This window comes from Gorilla gorilla, chromosome 5, assembly GCF_029281585.2.
Source record: "Gorilla gorilla gorilla isolate KB3781 chromosome 5, NHGRI_mGorGor1-v2.1_pri, whole genome shotgun sequence".
Lineage (NCBI taxonomy): Eukaryota > Metazoa > Chordata > Mammalia > Primates > Hominidae > Gorilla > Gorilla gorilla.
Window position 1 is genome coordinate 44,874,342 of NC_073229.2, and position 15,843 is coordinate 44,890,184.

General features: G+C 44.7%; 1 long non-coding RNA gene, 3 other non-coding genes and 1 pseudogene across 4 annotated transcripts; 2 read left to right on the forward strand and 3 right to left on the reverse strand.

Moving 5' to 3' along the window:
- The first annotated feature begins 1,089 nt into the window (after positions 1–1,089).
- Positions 1,090–2,240, forward strand: LOC101144337 (cell division cycle-associated protein 7-like; annotated as a pseudogene).
- A 4,561-nt stretch (positions 2,241–6,801) lies between these two features.
- On the reverse strand, positions 6,802–9,328 carry LOC134758722 (uncharacterized). The gene is made up of 2 exons (XR_010134215.1): positions 8,646–9,328; positions 6,802–7,280 (listed from the first exon to the last, which is right to left on the reverse strand). It is a non-coding gene; the product is annotated as an uncharacterized lncRNA (long non-coding RNA).
- Positions 6,898–6,971, forward strand: TRNAI-AAU (transfer RNA isoleucine (anticodon AAU)). Its single transcript has one exon. It is a non-coding gene; the product is annotated as a tRNA-Ile (tRNA).
- Positions 9,329–9,765: 437 nt separating the features above from the next.
- TRNAI-AAU (transfer RNA isoleucine (anticodon AAU)) lies at positions 9,766–9,839 on the reverse strand. The gene has a single exon. It is a non-coding gene; the product is annotated as a tRNA-Ile (tRNA).
- A 5,053-nt stretch (positions 9,840–14,892) lies between these two features.
- On the reverse strand, positions 14,893–14,965 carry TRNAV-CAC (transfer RNA valine (anticodon CAC)). The gene has a single exon. It is a non-coding gene; the product is annotated as a tRNA-Val (tRNA).
- Between the last annotated feature and the right edge of the window lie 878 nt (positions 14,966–15,843).

Sequence of the window (15,843 nt, forward strand, 5' to 3'; positions counted from 1 at the left end):
TGCACTTGGCCTGTGGTCTGGGTGTGAGGTCCACATTCCTTCTGAGAACTCATAGACCAGCACTCTGAGCTCTTCCAACCCCCTTCTCCTATATTTCAGCCTCCAGGCTCAAATCCTCATTTACTAATCTTTATTTATTTATTTATTTATTTATTTATTTATTTATTTATTTATTTTTGGAGACAGAGTCTTGCTCTATTCCCCAGGCTGGAGTGCAGTGGCCCAATCTCGGCTCACCGCAACCTCTGCCTCCTGGGTTCAAGCGATTCTCATACCTCAGCCCCATGAGTAGCTGGGATTACAGGCGCTCACCACCACACCCGGCTATCTTTTGTATTTTTAGTAGGGACGGGATTTCTCCATGTTGGCCAGGCTGGTCTCGAACTCCTAACCTCAAGGTGATCCGCCCGCCTCGGCCTCCCAAAGTGCTGGGATTACAGGCATCAGCCACCGCACCCGGCCGCTGACCTTTCTTTAATCATTCTTTTAAAAATGATGGATATCTTGATGGTTTCCTTCTTTTCTTTCCTTTCCTCCTTTCTTTGGTTTTATTTTATTTTATTTTATTATTTTATATTTTGAGACAGGATCTCTGTCACCCAGGCTGAAGTGGTTTCTTATAGGAAATAATCTTTGGAGCCTCTCCGAACCCACTCCACTACCATACAGAGATAATTTTATTAAGTTTGGATTATATCCTTTCAACCTTTATCTACATCTATGTGAAATTATCTACATATTTGTAATTATATTTTTGCATAAATAAAGCCCAATAGACATGATGTTATGTGTTCCTTAAACTTAATATGTCTTGGACACATTTCAAACAGACTTATACCTAAAGGTCTGCCTTATCTTAGCTATTTGATTCTATAGCGTAGCATAATTTATTTAACTAGACCTCATTTGTTGGGCATTCAGGTGGTTCCTACTTTCTCTCTCTCATAAAGAAGTTTCACATCGCCTCCCGCTCCTCCTGTTGTGTGACCGCTACGCGCGCCGCTGCTGTGCTCTCCTGGCTCCAAGCGCAGACCAAGAGGTCCGCTGCCAGCAAGGCTGCTCTCCGCGTGCCGCAAAAGGATCTCAGAGTAAAGACGATCTTAAATTCGATATGTGAAGTTGATTTCCATGGAAACCTCGTCATCCTCTCATGACAATTGTGACAGCTTTACTTCTGATAATTTTGCAAACACGAGGCTTCAGTCAATCCAGGAAGGCTGCGGTACCAGCAGCCAGTGCAGACACTCTGGACCTCTCAGGCAGGCGATGAAGTTTCCAGGGCGAAACACCAGGGGAGCAGCCAATAAAAAAGCAGAGTACCCCAAACCCTCAAGGAATTCTATGACCGGTTCCAATTCCGATTCAGAAGATGAAAGTGCCATGAATTTGTTTTGTTTTGTTTTGTTTTGTTTTGTTTGAGGAAAGGGCTTGAAATATAAAGCAAAACAAAGCAATGCTTGCAAAACTCATGTCAGTATTAGAAGCTTCCCTGGTTTGTTCCCTGGAAGACATTCCCCGCCAGGCCCCAACTCACAATCAAGGAGACCCCAAGGTAAACATTCCTGGATGTTGCTTCAAGGAGACATTCTGAATGGAGAGAGCTCGGCCTCTCAGAGGTCAAGGTCAGGATCCTCGGGTCCCTTGGCGCTCTACCTACGGAAGAGAAGGAAGAAAAGACAGGCGCTAAGTACACGTTGGTGAGAAAGAGGAAGATTGTGGACGGCTACATGAACGAAGTTGAGATGCCCAGAAATCGTCCCGCCAGATCACCCATGATCCTTCCACACATAATTCGCCCACCGGAAGAAATTACAGAGGAAGGTTTGGAGAACATCTGCAGCAACTCTCAAGAGAGGATATATAACCGTTCGCTGGGTTCTATTTGTCATCAATGCCGCCAGAAAACTATTGTTATCAAACAAACTGCAGAAACCCAGACTGTTGGGGCTTTCAAGGCCTGTTCTGCGGCCCCGACCTTAGAAACCATTGTGGTGAAGAGGTCAGGAATGCTCTGCTGGATGCGAACTGGCACTGTCCGCCTTGTCGAGGCCGTGCAACTGCAGTTTCCGCCCGCAGCGAGATAGACTGTGGGGAACTGGGGTCCTTGTATATTTAGCCAAATACAATGGCTTTGGGAATGTGCATGCTTACTTAAAAAGTCTGAAACAGGAATTTGAAATGCAAGCATAATATTGGAAAATTCTCTGCCTGTCTTCCACTTCTCAAATCTCTCTTGCTGAAGTTTTCAATTTTGTCATTGCTTGAAACCTGAATTAAGAATCTTGGTGATCAGTCTGTTTTATAAGAAACTTCCATCAAGAAGCAAAACAAGAACAAAAACAAAAACAAAACCTTCCATCAAGAATCTTGACAATCAGCCTGTTTATAAGAAGCTCCAATCAAGATAAATCTCAGTAGAGACATGTGTTTCTGGAGCATCACTAAACGAATATTGCTGGCTATACTTTCCCCTCCTACAGTTTTCTCCTCTGCTCCCCAGAACCTCCAATTCATAGCACCCCTTTCTGTTTCCAATGGTCCTCTCCCCCTGCTTAGTTTCTGAAGTCTTTTTAAATGACAATTTTATGAAAGCATATTTGATTTAGTTGCAGTTGAAATAGCCCTGCAGTCCACTCATGAAACCTAAGCACTTAAAAACACAGTAGTAGTATTAATTAACTATATCTATTGAATTTCAGAGAACAGCCCTCTAACTTGTTTATGCAAAAACAATGGGTATGTGGGTTGGGAGCCATGGCTCATGCCTGTAATCCCGGCACTTGGGAGGCAGAGGAGGGCAGATCACCTCAGGTCAGGAGTTCAAGACCAGCCTGGCCAACATGGTGAAACCCAGGCTCTAGTAAAAACATAAAAATTAGCTGGGCCTGGTGGTGGGTGACTGTAATCCCAGCTACTCAGGAGGCTGATGCAGGAGAAACGCTTGAAACTAGGAGGCGGTGTTTGCAGTGAGCAGAGACGGTGCCATTGCACTTCAGCCTGGGTGACAAGAGGGAAACTCCATGTCAAAAAGAAACAAAAAACAAAAAACCAATGGATATGATTTAGTGTTTATACTAGTTGATATTTTTAACAGAATTGAGGCACAAAAGTCTTAAAACCACGTGGGAAACGTAGGTAATTGTTGCAGAGTGTAGCATATTACTTCAGATGCCTCTCATGAGTATATTCCATGTACTGTGCTTATGATACAAGTTGTCACATGTGAGTCCTAGTTGCTGCTAATTTCTTCTGCCTTAAAGTTAAGTGTAGCATCTCCCTTACACAATCATGATCCAAAGGTTTGTGGGCAGTGTTATACTTACAATATAGATATATATAGATATATATGTCTATCATATTTATAGCCTATGTATGACTATATATGATATATATCGTATATGAGATATATATGATATATATCGTATATGAGATATATATGATATATATAATATATATCGTATATGAGATATATATGATATATGATATATATGATATGAGATATATATGATATATGATATATATGATATATGAGATATATATGATATATGATATATATGATATATGAGATATATATGATATATATGATATATATCATATATAGCCTATATAGACTATCATATATATAGTCTATATATGATAGACATATGTCTATCATATATGTCATATAAAGTACTACCATTGTAATTTCCCAGGATATCTTTCGATGTCTTTCCTATATCACATAGGAAAGACATCCTGGGAAATTACAATGGTGAAACTTTAGGAGTAGGCTCATTGAATTCTTGGTATAAAACTTCATCATGGCCGGGCGCGGTGGCTCACGCCTGTAATCCTAGCACTTTGGGAGGCTGAGGCGGGCGGATCACAAGGTCAGGAGATTGAGACCATCCTGACTAACACGGTGAAACCCTGTCTCTACTAAAAAATAGAAAAAAATTAGCCGGGCTTAGTGGTGGGCACCTGTAGTCCCAGCTACTCGGGAGGCTGAGGCAGGAGAATGGCGTGAACCCGGGAGGCAGAGATTGCAGTGAGCCGAGATTGTGCCACTGCACTCCAGCCTGGGCGGCAGAGCGAGACTCTGTCTCAAAAAAAAAAAAAAAAAAAAAAAAAAAATTCATCATAATTGTAGTATGCCAAGTTTATTTCAGTTCACATGTTAAGTATTTCAAACAAATTCTTGGGCCATTTTGGGTGGAAACTTGATATTAATAACTAGTGTAGGGTTCTTTGCAGTTTCTTGAAAAAATTGTAGGCTAGGCACAGGGTTCATGTTTAGATTTTATGCACCTTTATAACAATGAGAAGTTCTTTTTTGGAGGTGGGTAACTGTCAACAGTTTGTTAACCTGACATCTCTGCTGATTTGGTTTCTGGGCAGAGTTCCTGTGTTGGCATTCTCCTTTTCTTTTGCATTAATCAAGTTCTTTGGTAGAGGTGGAATCTAAGTGTTTTTGTCTCAACCACCTGGGAAAATAGTTGTAAGTTGATCACTGTCTGATTTACAGAATATAATTTCTCTAAATCCACTCACATATTTTTCTTTCTTTCTTTCTTTCTTTCTTTCTTTCTTTCTTTCTTTCTTTCTTTCTTTCTCTCTCTCTCTCTTTCTTTCTTTCTTTCTTTTTTTTTTTTTTTGAGATGGAGTCTTGCTCTGTCGCCCACGCTGGAGTGGTGGAATGGAAAGTGGAGTGGCCTATCTCACTGCAACCTCCGCCTCCCGGGTTCAAGCAATTCTCCTGCCTCAGCCTTCCGACTAGCTGGGACTACAGCCGCACGCCACCACGGCCCGCTAATTTTTGTATTTTTAGTAGAGACGGGGTTTCACCATGCTGGTCAGGCTGGTCTCAACCTCTGACCTCGTGATCCGCCCGCCTCGGCCTCTCAACGTGCTGGGATTACAGGCGTGAGCCACCTCTCCCGGCCCACATATTTCTTATATAGATTTATTTCTGTTCTCTCTTTTTAAAATTTTCACTGAAAAAAAATGCAAGTGTGCTTGGAATATGGATTTATACCTAAAAGGAAACTTTATATTACTTCCAATAAATAAGACGTATTAGCTAGTTCACAGAGAAAATAACGAAAAAGAAAAATACAGTGAAAAATTGTTATTTTTTTAAAGGGTAACTGATTTACAAAATCAGATACATGAAATGATTCTCAGTGAAACTAAAGAAGTTCTCGGAGAATATAATAAAAATGCTAAATTCAATTTCTCCAAATACACTTTAAAATTAGAACGTTAACTATTTGAAATGGTGAACAAAAGCCTTCTTATCTCTATACAATTGTAGGGTTACTAGGATTTTATAATTTTAGTATAAATAACATAAGATATAATTGAATTAGTGGCTAAATATTTATGCCATAATAAAAGCAACTAGGATACTCAATCTCCTGAGAATTTCAAACAAAACAGCTTTTAAAGATGTACACAAGCAACTCTTTCTAACACCACCACCGATAGAGGTAGAATGTAACTTTTACAAGAAAGGTAATTTAAAGGTCATCGGCGAACAACTTATCAAAAATCATCTAGTCCACAAGCGAGTTCACACAGATCACTGGTCTCCGTACCCTCTGTTGTGGGGAAGGACAGGGATGGCTTAAGACAGGGACTGAGCGGACTCGCTGTGGGGAACTCAGGTTCTGGGCGGGTCCCATTCATCCACTCGCAATCCCCTAGGCTGTGCCAGATGGCAATCACCCTTGGGACTCCTAGGTACAGACGCTGGGAGGACCGCCCAGATTCGCTTACCAGAAGATGCCCATAGAGCCCCGAGGCGAAGGTGTTCCAATTTCCTCAGGTGAAGGATATCTACTTGTGGCTACAGGGCACAAATAAAGAAAAAGTGCGTGGATGCCACGTACCAGTTCATGTCCAGCAGAGATCCGAATGCCCATTTTAGTTACATTTGACCCTCCAGACCCCTAGTCCCAGAACCTGCCCTCCCCCAAGCTCTCTCTCTACCTCTGTGCCCACTCCAATCAGTCAAACAGAGCATTCCAGGGCAAACCCAAAAGAAGAGCAGGCAATTTAGCCACCCTGGGGCTTGTAGCCTGAACTCTTCAGACATGTTGTCCCAGTCGGAGCCTGGAGACGCAGCTCAATATCTGCTTGCCCCAAGAACCCTGAGGCTCCAAGATCTCCGGACAGCCCTGGAAGACAGGCCGCTGCACTTATAAAATAACAGGGTCCTCTCTGGTGCCAAAAGCCTGCAACCCATAGCAGAAAATAGCTCCTCCAAATAGCTCTTCATCCTCCAAATAACTGGGAGATGATTCCAGTCAAGTTGGAATAACAGGGATCAGATTTACATTCCTGCTGTAAAGAACCAAAACCTAACAAAAAAGATGAAATGACACTTTTCAAGACATACAGTATTTGGTAAGGAAGAATAGTAACCCCTGAATCACAGGGGAAAAAATGAATGATTGGAGAGAGGGGGAGGTGAACACTAGGATTAGCCCCTAACTAAGGCCTTGAGTTTCCAGGCCCCAATGCAGAAAGGCAGAACCCAAGCAGAGCCTGGTGGACTCCCAGAGTTGATGAGGAGTTGATAGACTGGGAGACTGGGGCAGCTAGAGTTAATATGATAGCATACCAGAAAGAAGAGAGCTGTAATAAGAGATAACTCCTCCAGAAAGAACTTCTGCAGTATTCAGCTTAATATTCATGAGTATGCACAGGTATGGAAACTATACAGGACAGAAAAGACTACCCAGAATGATCAGAGGTAATATGATATTGAATTGTCTAAAATAACTAAGAAATTGTTTCTCCTTGTGAGACAAACAGGAATTATATTGCTGAATTTAATGCTTTCACCACAAAAAAGGATGAGTGTCTAGATTAATGGGGAGGGGGAGTGCTGTGGGGGAAGAGACCCAAAATGTTGGCCGGTTAGTTCAGTTGGTTAGAGCGTGGTGCTAATAACGCCAAGGTCGTGGGTTCGATCCCCATATTGGCCACATATTTTCCTCAGTACTTTTTCTTGGTAGTTCTAGAGAAACTCGTCGGTTTTCAGCCACCAAAGAGCTAAGGATAATTAACAATGCAACTCGTCGGTTTTTAGCCAGCGAAGAGCTGAGGGTGATTAACAGTTCTCTCAGATGGTACAAATTCCCTGCCATCATTTCTTAATCTATCTGAAACCTAACTCCATTCCCGAATCACCCGAATTTCTACATCTCCTCAGGTAAAGTTCTTATTCTTTTCTTCCAGGTGTAAGGGCTGGGGACAGAAAGCTGTTCAGGGCAGAGGGCCCAAGATCCGGAGTCCTGCCGAAGGAAAAAAAAATGAGAAATTAGAAGATTATTGGCGTCTTAAAAATTATTTAAATAAAGCTTACTTGATTTCAAGTTGTCCTTCCAAATTACTATTGAAACCAACCTTGTTTCTCAAATTGACAAGAGATACAAGATAAAGAGAAGAAATATTGAATTGCCCTTTCAAGTTGGAAGCAGTATGCAAGGTGCATGTTTATTAATCACAAGAGGCCAGATTCGACTCCTTTCTAGCTCATCCTTTCCTAAAAACAAAACAAGAAACCAAACCAAAACAAAACACACTAAGTCTGTGTTCCATGTTCAAAGCGATAGCTTCCTCTCAGGACAATCTTTTCTGTCAGTTAAATCTAAAAAAGTCTTCAGATACATATAATAACAATCTTCTAAGAATTTGTTCTCTTTATCTTGTATCTCTTGACAATTTGAGAAAGAAGGTTGGTTTCAGGAGCAATTTGGGAGGACAATTTGAAATCAAGTAAGCTTCATTTAAATAATTTTTTTTAATTTTTTATTTTTTTTTATTGATCATTCTTGGGTGTTTCTTGCAGAGGGGGATTTGGCAGGGTCACAGGACAATAGTGGAGGGAAGGTCAGCAGATAAACAAGTGAACAAAGTTCTCTGGTTTTCCTAGGCAGAGGACCCTGCGGCCTTCCGCAGTGTTTATGTCCCTGGGTACTTGAGATTAGGGAGTGGTGATGACTCTTAACGAGCATGCTGCCTTCAAGCATCTGTTTAACAAAGCACATCTTGCACCGCCCTTAATCCATTCAACCCTGAGTGGATACAGCACATGTTTCAGAGAGCACAGGGTTGGGGGTAAGGTCACAGATCAACAGGATCCCAAGGCAGAAGAATTTTTCTTAGTACAGAACAAAATGAAAAGTCTCCCATATCTACTTCTTTCTACACAGACACGGCAACCATCCAATTTCTCAATCTTTTCCCCACCTTTCCCCACTTTCTATTCCACAAAACCGCCATTGTCATCATGGCCCGTTCTCAATGAGCTGTTGGGTACACCTCCCAGACGGGGTGGTGGCCGGGCAGAGGGGCTCCTCACTTCCCAGTATGGGCGGCCGGGCAGAGGCGCCCCTCACCTCCCAGACGGGGCGGCTGGCCGGGCGGGGGGCTGACCCCCCCCCACCTCCCTCCCAGACGGGGCGGCTGGCCGGGCAGAGGGGCTCCTCACTTCCCAGTAGGGGCGGCCGGGCAGAGGCGCCCCTCACCTCCCGGACGGGGCGGCTGGCCGGGCGGGGGGCTGATCCCCCCACCTTCCTCCCGGACGAGGTGGCTGCCGGGCGGAGACGCTCATCACTTCCCAGACGGGGTGGCTGCTGGGCGGAGGGGCTCCTCACTTCTCAGACGGGGCGGTTGCCAGGCAGAGGGTCTCCTCACTTCTCAGACGGGGCGGCCGGGCAGAGACGCTCCTCACATCCCGGACGGGGCGGCAGGGCAGAGGTGCTCCCCACATCTCAGACGATGGGCGGCCGGGCAGAGACGCTCCTCACTTCCCAGATGTGATGGCGGCCGGGAAGAGGCGCTCCTCACTTCCTAGATGGGATGGCGGCCGGGCAGAGATGCTCCTCACTTTCCAGACTGGGCAGCCAGGCAGAGGGGCTCCTCACGTCCCAGACGATGGGCGGCCAGGCGGAGACGCTCCTCACTTCCCAGACGGTGGGGGGGCGGCCGGGCAGAGGCTGCAATCTCGGCTCTTTGGGAGGCCAAGGCAGGCGGCTGGGAGGTGGCTGTAGCGAGCCGAGATCACGCCACTGCACTCCAGCCTGGGCGCCATTGAGCATTGAGTTAACGAGACTCCGTCTGCAAACCCGGCACCTCGGGAGGCCGAGGCTGGCAGATCACTCGCGGTTAGGAGCTGGAGACCAGCCCGGCCGACACAGCAAAACCCCGTCTCCACCAAAAAAATACGAAAACCAGTCAGGCGTGGCGGCGCGCGCCTGCGCAGGCACTCGGCAGGCTGAGGCAGGAGAATCAGGCAGGGAGGTTGCGGTGAGCTGAGATGGCAGCAGTACCGTCCAGCTTCGGCTCCGCATCAGAGGGAGACCGTGGGGAGAGGGAGAGGGGGAGGGGGAGGGGGAGGGGGAGGGAGAGGGACTAATTTTTAAAAAGCCAGTAATTTTCTAATTTTTTTTTTCTTTCATTAGGCAGGGCTCCCAATCTTGGGTCCTCTGCCCTGAACAGCTTTCTGTCCCCAGCCCTAACACCTAGTGGAAAAAAATAAGAACTTTACCTGAGAAGATGTAGAAATTTGGGTGATTCGGGAATGGAGTTAGATTTCAGATGGATTAAGAAATGATGGCAGCGAATTTGGACCATCTGAGAGCATTGTTAATTACCCCCAGCTCTTCGCTGGCTGAAAACCGAAGATTTGCATCGTTAATTATCCGTAGCCCTTCCCTGGCTGAAAACCGACGAGTTTCTGCAGAACCGCCATGAAAAACTACTGGGGAGAATGCGTGGCCAGTACGGGGATCGAACCCGCGACCTTGGCGTTATTAGCACCACGCTCTAACCAACTGAGCTAACCGGCCGACGCTATGGAAGCTCTTCCCACCCCACCAACTGAGCTAACCGGCCGACGCTATGGAAGCTCTTCCCACCCCACCCCACCCCACCCCACCCCACCCCACCCCACCCCACCCCACCCCACCCCACCCCACCCCACCCCACCCCACCCTTAGTCTCGACCCTCATCCTTTTTTGGGAAAGCATTAAATTCAGCAATATAATTCTTGTTTGTCTCACAAGAAGAAACAATTTCTTAGTTGCTTTAGATTCTTAACAAAAAGAATGAGAAACTTTCTCTTAAAACAAAAACAAAACAAGGAAATAACATTTTTTATTTATTTATTTTTATTATTTTATTTTTTAAGCCGTGTTCCTAGAGTTGAAAGAGGACGCTTAAAAATTTCAAACTGCGGCGAATAGTCCAGGAATCCATGGAAACATTTGTTGCTTTCTAAATGTCTGGTAATCAGTACGCGCAGACAATGAATCAGACTCGGTGAAATATTAGCGAGTCCTTGTTTTCTAAGAGCCGTTCACTAACACAACCTAGAAATTGGCACCTGAAGGATATTCCCGACGAGTCTGTTTTCGATGGTCCCACCGTCGAGATCGTCCCAGGCAGGTTTCTCATGCCCGGAGCCTCCTTTTGGAAGATTCCCTACCTGTTGCCTCAGATTTCCAGAGTGACCTCAAATCAAAGCCCACTTTGAAGACCTTGGTATTGGAGAATTCTAGAAATGTGGCTCTACTCACCCTTCAGGGACGGTTAAACCGATCTTTCTACCCAGCCATTGTCTCCTAAAAATATTACCATTGTTTTTAATATCTTCTTTATCGTTCCAGAGATTTTTAACGCATAGCCAAAGTTAAACAAATGTTTTCTTTTTTCTCTTCACAAATAGTGGCATTTTATCTACTTTTTAAATCCTTTGCTTTTTTTTAACTCAGAATATATTTTTGCAATTCTTTCATATCACAACAGAAAAGTGTTCATTCTCTTTTAAATATGCATAGTATTCAGTTATATGAGTATATACCATAGTTTAATAGGCATAGCTTAGACTTCCATCCTCCTATCGCAAATTTTTCGTATCTATGAGCATACACCGTATCTGATGTATGCCATGATACTTTGCACATGTGGAAAGGCTGCATCAAAGAACATGTACATTGGCAATTTTGATGGCCATTGTCACACTGTGCTTTAGAGGGTTGATCCCAATACTCTTTTTGCTTGCTTGTTTGTTTTAACTATACTGAGCACAAATACGATCCTGAACACATTTCTTTTCTTTTGTTTTTTTTTTTCGGTGAGACGGAGATTTACTTTTGTTGCTCAGGCTGGAGTGCAATGGCGCGATCTCGGCTCACTGCCTCTCAGGTTCAAGCGGATACAGGCATGTGTCACCACTCCCGGCTAATTTTGTATTTTTAATACAGACGGGGTTTCACCGTGTTGCCCAGGCTGTTCTCGAACTCCTGACCTCAGGTTATCCACCCCCTTGGCCTCCCAAAGTGCTGGGATTACAGGCGTGAGCCACTGCGCCCGGCCAATCCTGGACACATTTCTACACCTTCTTCCTGAATTCCCTGCTACAAATTCGAAGCGAAACTAGGCAATCAGTATGTAGATTTTCTAGTTGGGGCATACTAGATTCTGGAACATTGTTTTGGGGGTACAAGTAATGATGTAAAGGGAATATGATAGAATCAGGCGGGAGAAGGAAGGGGCTGAGGGGACAGCACGGAGAAGGAGCCAACAGTGGCCTTATTTTGTGCACCTAGGAGAGTACAACACGGGTAGAAACACCTGAGGGACAGGAACTAAGACACGTCAGTCTGTCTGGAGATTAAGAATGAGCTGCAGAGTGGTACAGGGCGAGTAGTAGGAGATGAAGTCTGAGGAAGAAAGAACATTTATCAATATATGATGCAAAACCCTCTAGTAGATTACTATAAATGAATCAGAATACTTGATGGTAAGTGGATGGGGCACTAAAAATAAATTGGCCGGGCGCGGTGGCTCACGCCTGTAATCCCAGCACTTTGGGAGGCCGAGGTGGGCGGATCACCTGAGGTCAGGAGTTAGAGGCCAGCCTGGCTAACATGGTGAAACGCCATCTCTACTAAAAATGCAAAAATTAGCTGGGCTTGGTGGTGGGCGCCTGTAGTCCCAGCTACTCGGGAGGCTGAGGCAGGAGAATGGCGTGAACCTGGGAGGCGGAGCTTGCAGTGAGCCAAGATAGCGCCACTGCACTCTAGCCTGGGCGACAGAGCAGGACTCCGTCTAAAATAAATAAATAAAAATAAAAACGAATTATCAGGTGTTAATTGATCTACATTAAGTCTAAACTAAGAACTATGATCACTATAGGCCAAGTTAAGGATTTTTGAATTGGTCCTAACAACTATGGGAAACTATGCAAGGATTTTAGGCAGAAAAGTCACATGGACGGATTCACATTTTTAAAATTTGTTTATTATTTATTTTTGAGACGGAGTCTGACTCTGTCTCCCAGGCTGGAGTACAGTGGCGCGATCTCAGCTCACTGCAACCTCCACCTCCCGGGTTCAAGCGATTCTCCTGCCTCAGGCTCCTCAGTAGCTGGGATTACAGGCATGCGCCACCACACTCAGCCATTTTTTTTTTTTTTTCGTATTTTTAGTAGAGACGGAATTTCGCCATGTTGGCCAGACTGGTCTGGAACTCCTGACCTCAAATGTTCCACCCGCCTCGGCCTCCCAAAGTGCCGGGATTACAGGTGAGAGCCACCGCGCCCAGCCAGATTCACCTTTTAAAAAGATCTCTTTAACTTTGTGTAACAACAGCACAGGTCCAGTTCTAGACACTTGACAGGCATCAGGGAACTATAGCAACACATCACTAGTACCGGGCCAATGAAATATCTGCCCTCATAGAGGATGGAAACAGATATAAATAACAAACATAATAAAAATGTGAATTATAAAATGTGTAAGAAGGTGTTAAATGTGATTGGTAAATAGAGGCAGGTAGGAAGAACTGGAGTGATGAGAGTAGGTTGGAAAGCTAGAGTTGTTAGTATAGCCTTAATAAGATTGTGACTGGAAGAAAAGGAGCAATCAAGCCACCTGACATGTGAGGTGTCACAAGCAGAGTACAACCACTATAAAAGTCTAAAGGTGGGTACTTGCATGGAATGTTTGAGGAAGAGTAAAAGGGTTCATGTGGCCAGAGTACAAGAGAGGGAGACAGTAATAGAGATGAGATCAGAGAGAAATGGAGGATCGGAGTATATAGGATCTTGTAGGAGATCTTAGGAATTTGGCTTTAATTCAAGTAGAACGGGAAGCTATTGTATAATTCTGATTTTAGGAGAGGCAAATCTGATACATGCTTTAAAATACTGCTTTTAGTAGGTTTTCTGTAAATAGACTATAGGGGACTATATTCGGTTTTTATATTCAGATTGCATTAGCCGGGCGCGGTGGCTCACGCCTGTAATCCCAGCACTTTGGGAGGCCGAGGCGGGCGGATCACGAGGTCAGGAGATTGAGACCATCCTGCCTAACATGGTGAAACCCCGTCTCTACTAAAAATACAAAAAATTAGGTGGGCGTGGTGGCAGGCGCCTGTAGTCCCAGCTACTCGGGAGGCTGAGGCAGGAGACTGGCGTGAACCCGGGAGGCAGAGCTTGCAGTGAGCCGAGATCGAGCCACTGCACTCCAGCCTGGGCGACAGAGCGAGACTTCGTCTCGAAAAAAAAAAAAAAAAGATTGCATTAGGTTATTATATTCTATGAGAAACAGACTCCAGGATATAGTTTTCATGAAGGAAGTCTATTGTGTATCCAGGAATGATAAACAAAAGAGGACTCAACCATTCCCATGGGGAGCTCTGGAGCTACAATGATCCTTTAGAATTGTCCTGAATTGGGGAAAAGGAGCTGGGTCATTGTACCCACTCATAGACGTGGCTTTAGATGTAGGCTGATCCCAGAGAAAAGATATAACCTTAAACAGGGTAGCTTTTTTAGCTTAGAACAATTCCTGGGAAGAGCTGAGCTTTGAGTTAGCAGCAGCAAACAGCACTCCAGGATGTTGGGTGTCTGAGTACCTTGCTCCACAAAACATTGGGCAATGTAGAAAACCATTGGGTTCTAGGTAGAACACCATCATATCCGTTACAGTCTACCACTTGCTCTACTCAGAGCCGCTTCCTTCATATAATGAATTCATCCCACCTGGGAATAACTTTTCTAGGATTCTGGTTGATCTCTTCGTGACTAAATCGTAAAAGAGGCAAGTGGCTGTTTGGCTCCTTCTATACCTCAAAAAAAAAAAAAAAAAAAAATGTCCGCAAACGGTTCCATATATCTAGAGCCGGCAGGCTCCATTTACCCACAGGGGCTGGCCTTGGCCTGAGTGCAGTAATCTCCGAGCTGGACTCTGAGTCCCGGTAGGGAGGAAAGCTCAGCAAGAACATCTGCCAGCCCAGGTTCCTTTCGAGGACCTCAGTACATGTACACACAGGAAAACACCCTAATCCCACTCCAAATCTTCCTGGAGCGTCCTGAGTCTCAGTGGAACCTTGTGATGATCCCATGGAGCGAGGCTTACGAGCAGCGAGTGAGCGACTGGAGCCCAGCCTGCACCTGGAGGGGCGGTTCTGGCCCAGTGCTCCCGGAAACGGTGGCTTTCGGCAAAGTCTCCGCCTCGCCTTGACCCTCCAGGAAAAATGTTCCTGAGCGGAAAGATCGTTCAAGTTACCTGCGAACCAAGTCCTTGAGGTCTTTGTGGGGATCAGGCGATGAGAGCATCAATTATAATAATAATAATTTGTTCGGCAAAAAATTGCTTGGGTCTGTTCATGTCCACCCGAGTAGCCACGGACACTTGGCTTTGAAGAGGGCTTTTTCCTTGTCGAAAACCGGAAGGGCTCTGGTGGGAGAAAGGCGGCAGGTGCACTTCGGTTTATATGCACACCACAGGTGACAAGGAGAACCTTCTCTCCTAAACGGCTAAAGATGGTGCGGGGGTGCAATTCTAAAAACGTGCACTGAGAAATTCAGCTAAGGATTCCTCAAATATACAGCTTACTTCTGCCCGGTTTCGAACCGGGGACCTTTCGCGTGTGAGGCGAACGTGATAACCACTACACTACAGAAACCCTGACGTTTGATAATTTTTCTCCTAGGAGGAGAAGAAAATTTTTCTGGATATCCCAGATTTGGTAACATCGAATTGATCTTTTCTTTCAGGAAATTATCAAGGTTGATAAGCTTTCCTATTTATTAAAATCAGTAATATCGGAGTTCACGAGTCATACAAAGAAAATACTACGACTTGGGGAAAATTTTCTTTTCAAACACAGCACAGAAATTTTACATAGCCCCCCAGTAGAGTACTTTTTTTTAAAGTACTCCCTCTGTTAGGCTTTCTCCAACAGCAGAAGACTCTGTGATCTCCATCTCTTGGGAAGCAGAAAATTACCACAAGAAAATAGCCGGGAGGCAGCGGATTGAACCCTGGAAACAGCCCGCTCTTTGTGCTGGGCAGTGCTCGAAGGGAAGAAACTGAGGGCCCGGGAGTCGAGTGTGTCCAGTTGTCTGCCAGGCAGGATAAGGACTGGGAAAAATGAAAAAAAGTCCTAGACATACACAACCTACCAAGCCTGAATCATGAAGACACAGAAAATCTGAACATACCAATAGTAGATAAGGAAATTGAATCAGCAATAAAAACATCTCCCATCAAAGAAAAGCCCAGGACCTGTAGCGTCTCTAGTGAATTCTACCAACTATTTAAAGAACTAATACCATTTATTATGGAAAACAGTATTGTGGTTCCTCAAAAAATTAAAAATAGAGATACCATATGATCCAGCAAACTCTCTAGTGGGTATATAGCTAAAGGAAGTGAAATCAGTATGTCCAAGAGATTATCTGCATACCACCAAGATATGGAATTCTTTTTTTTTTTTTTTTTGGTGGCACAGAGTCTCTCTGTCGCCCAGGGTGCGATTTTGACTCACTGCAACCTCTGTCT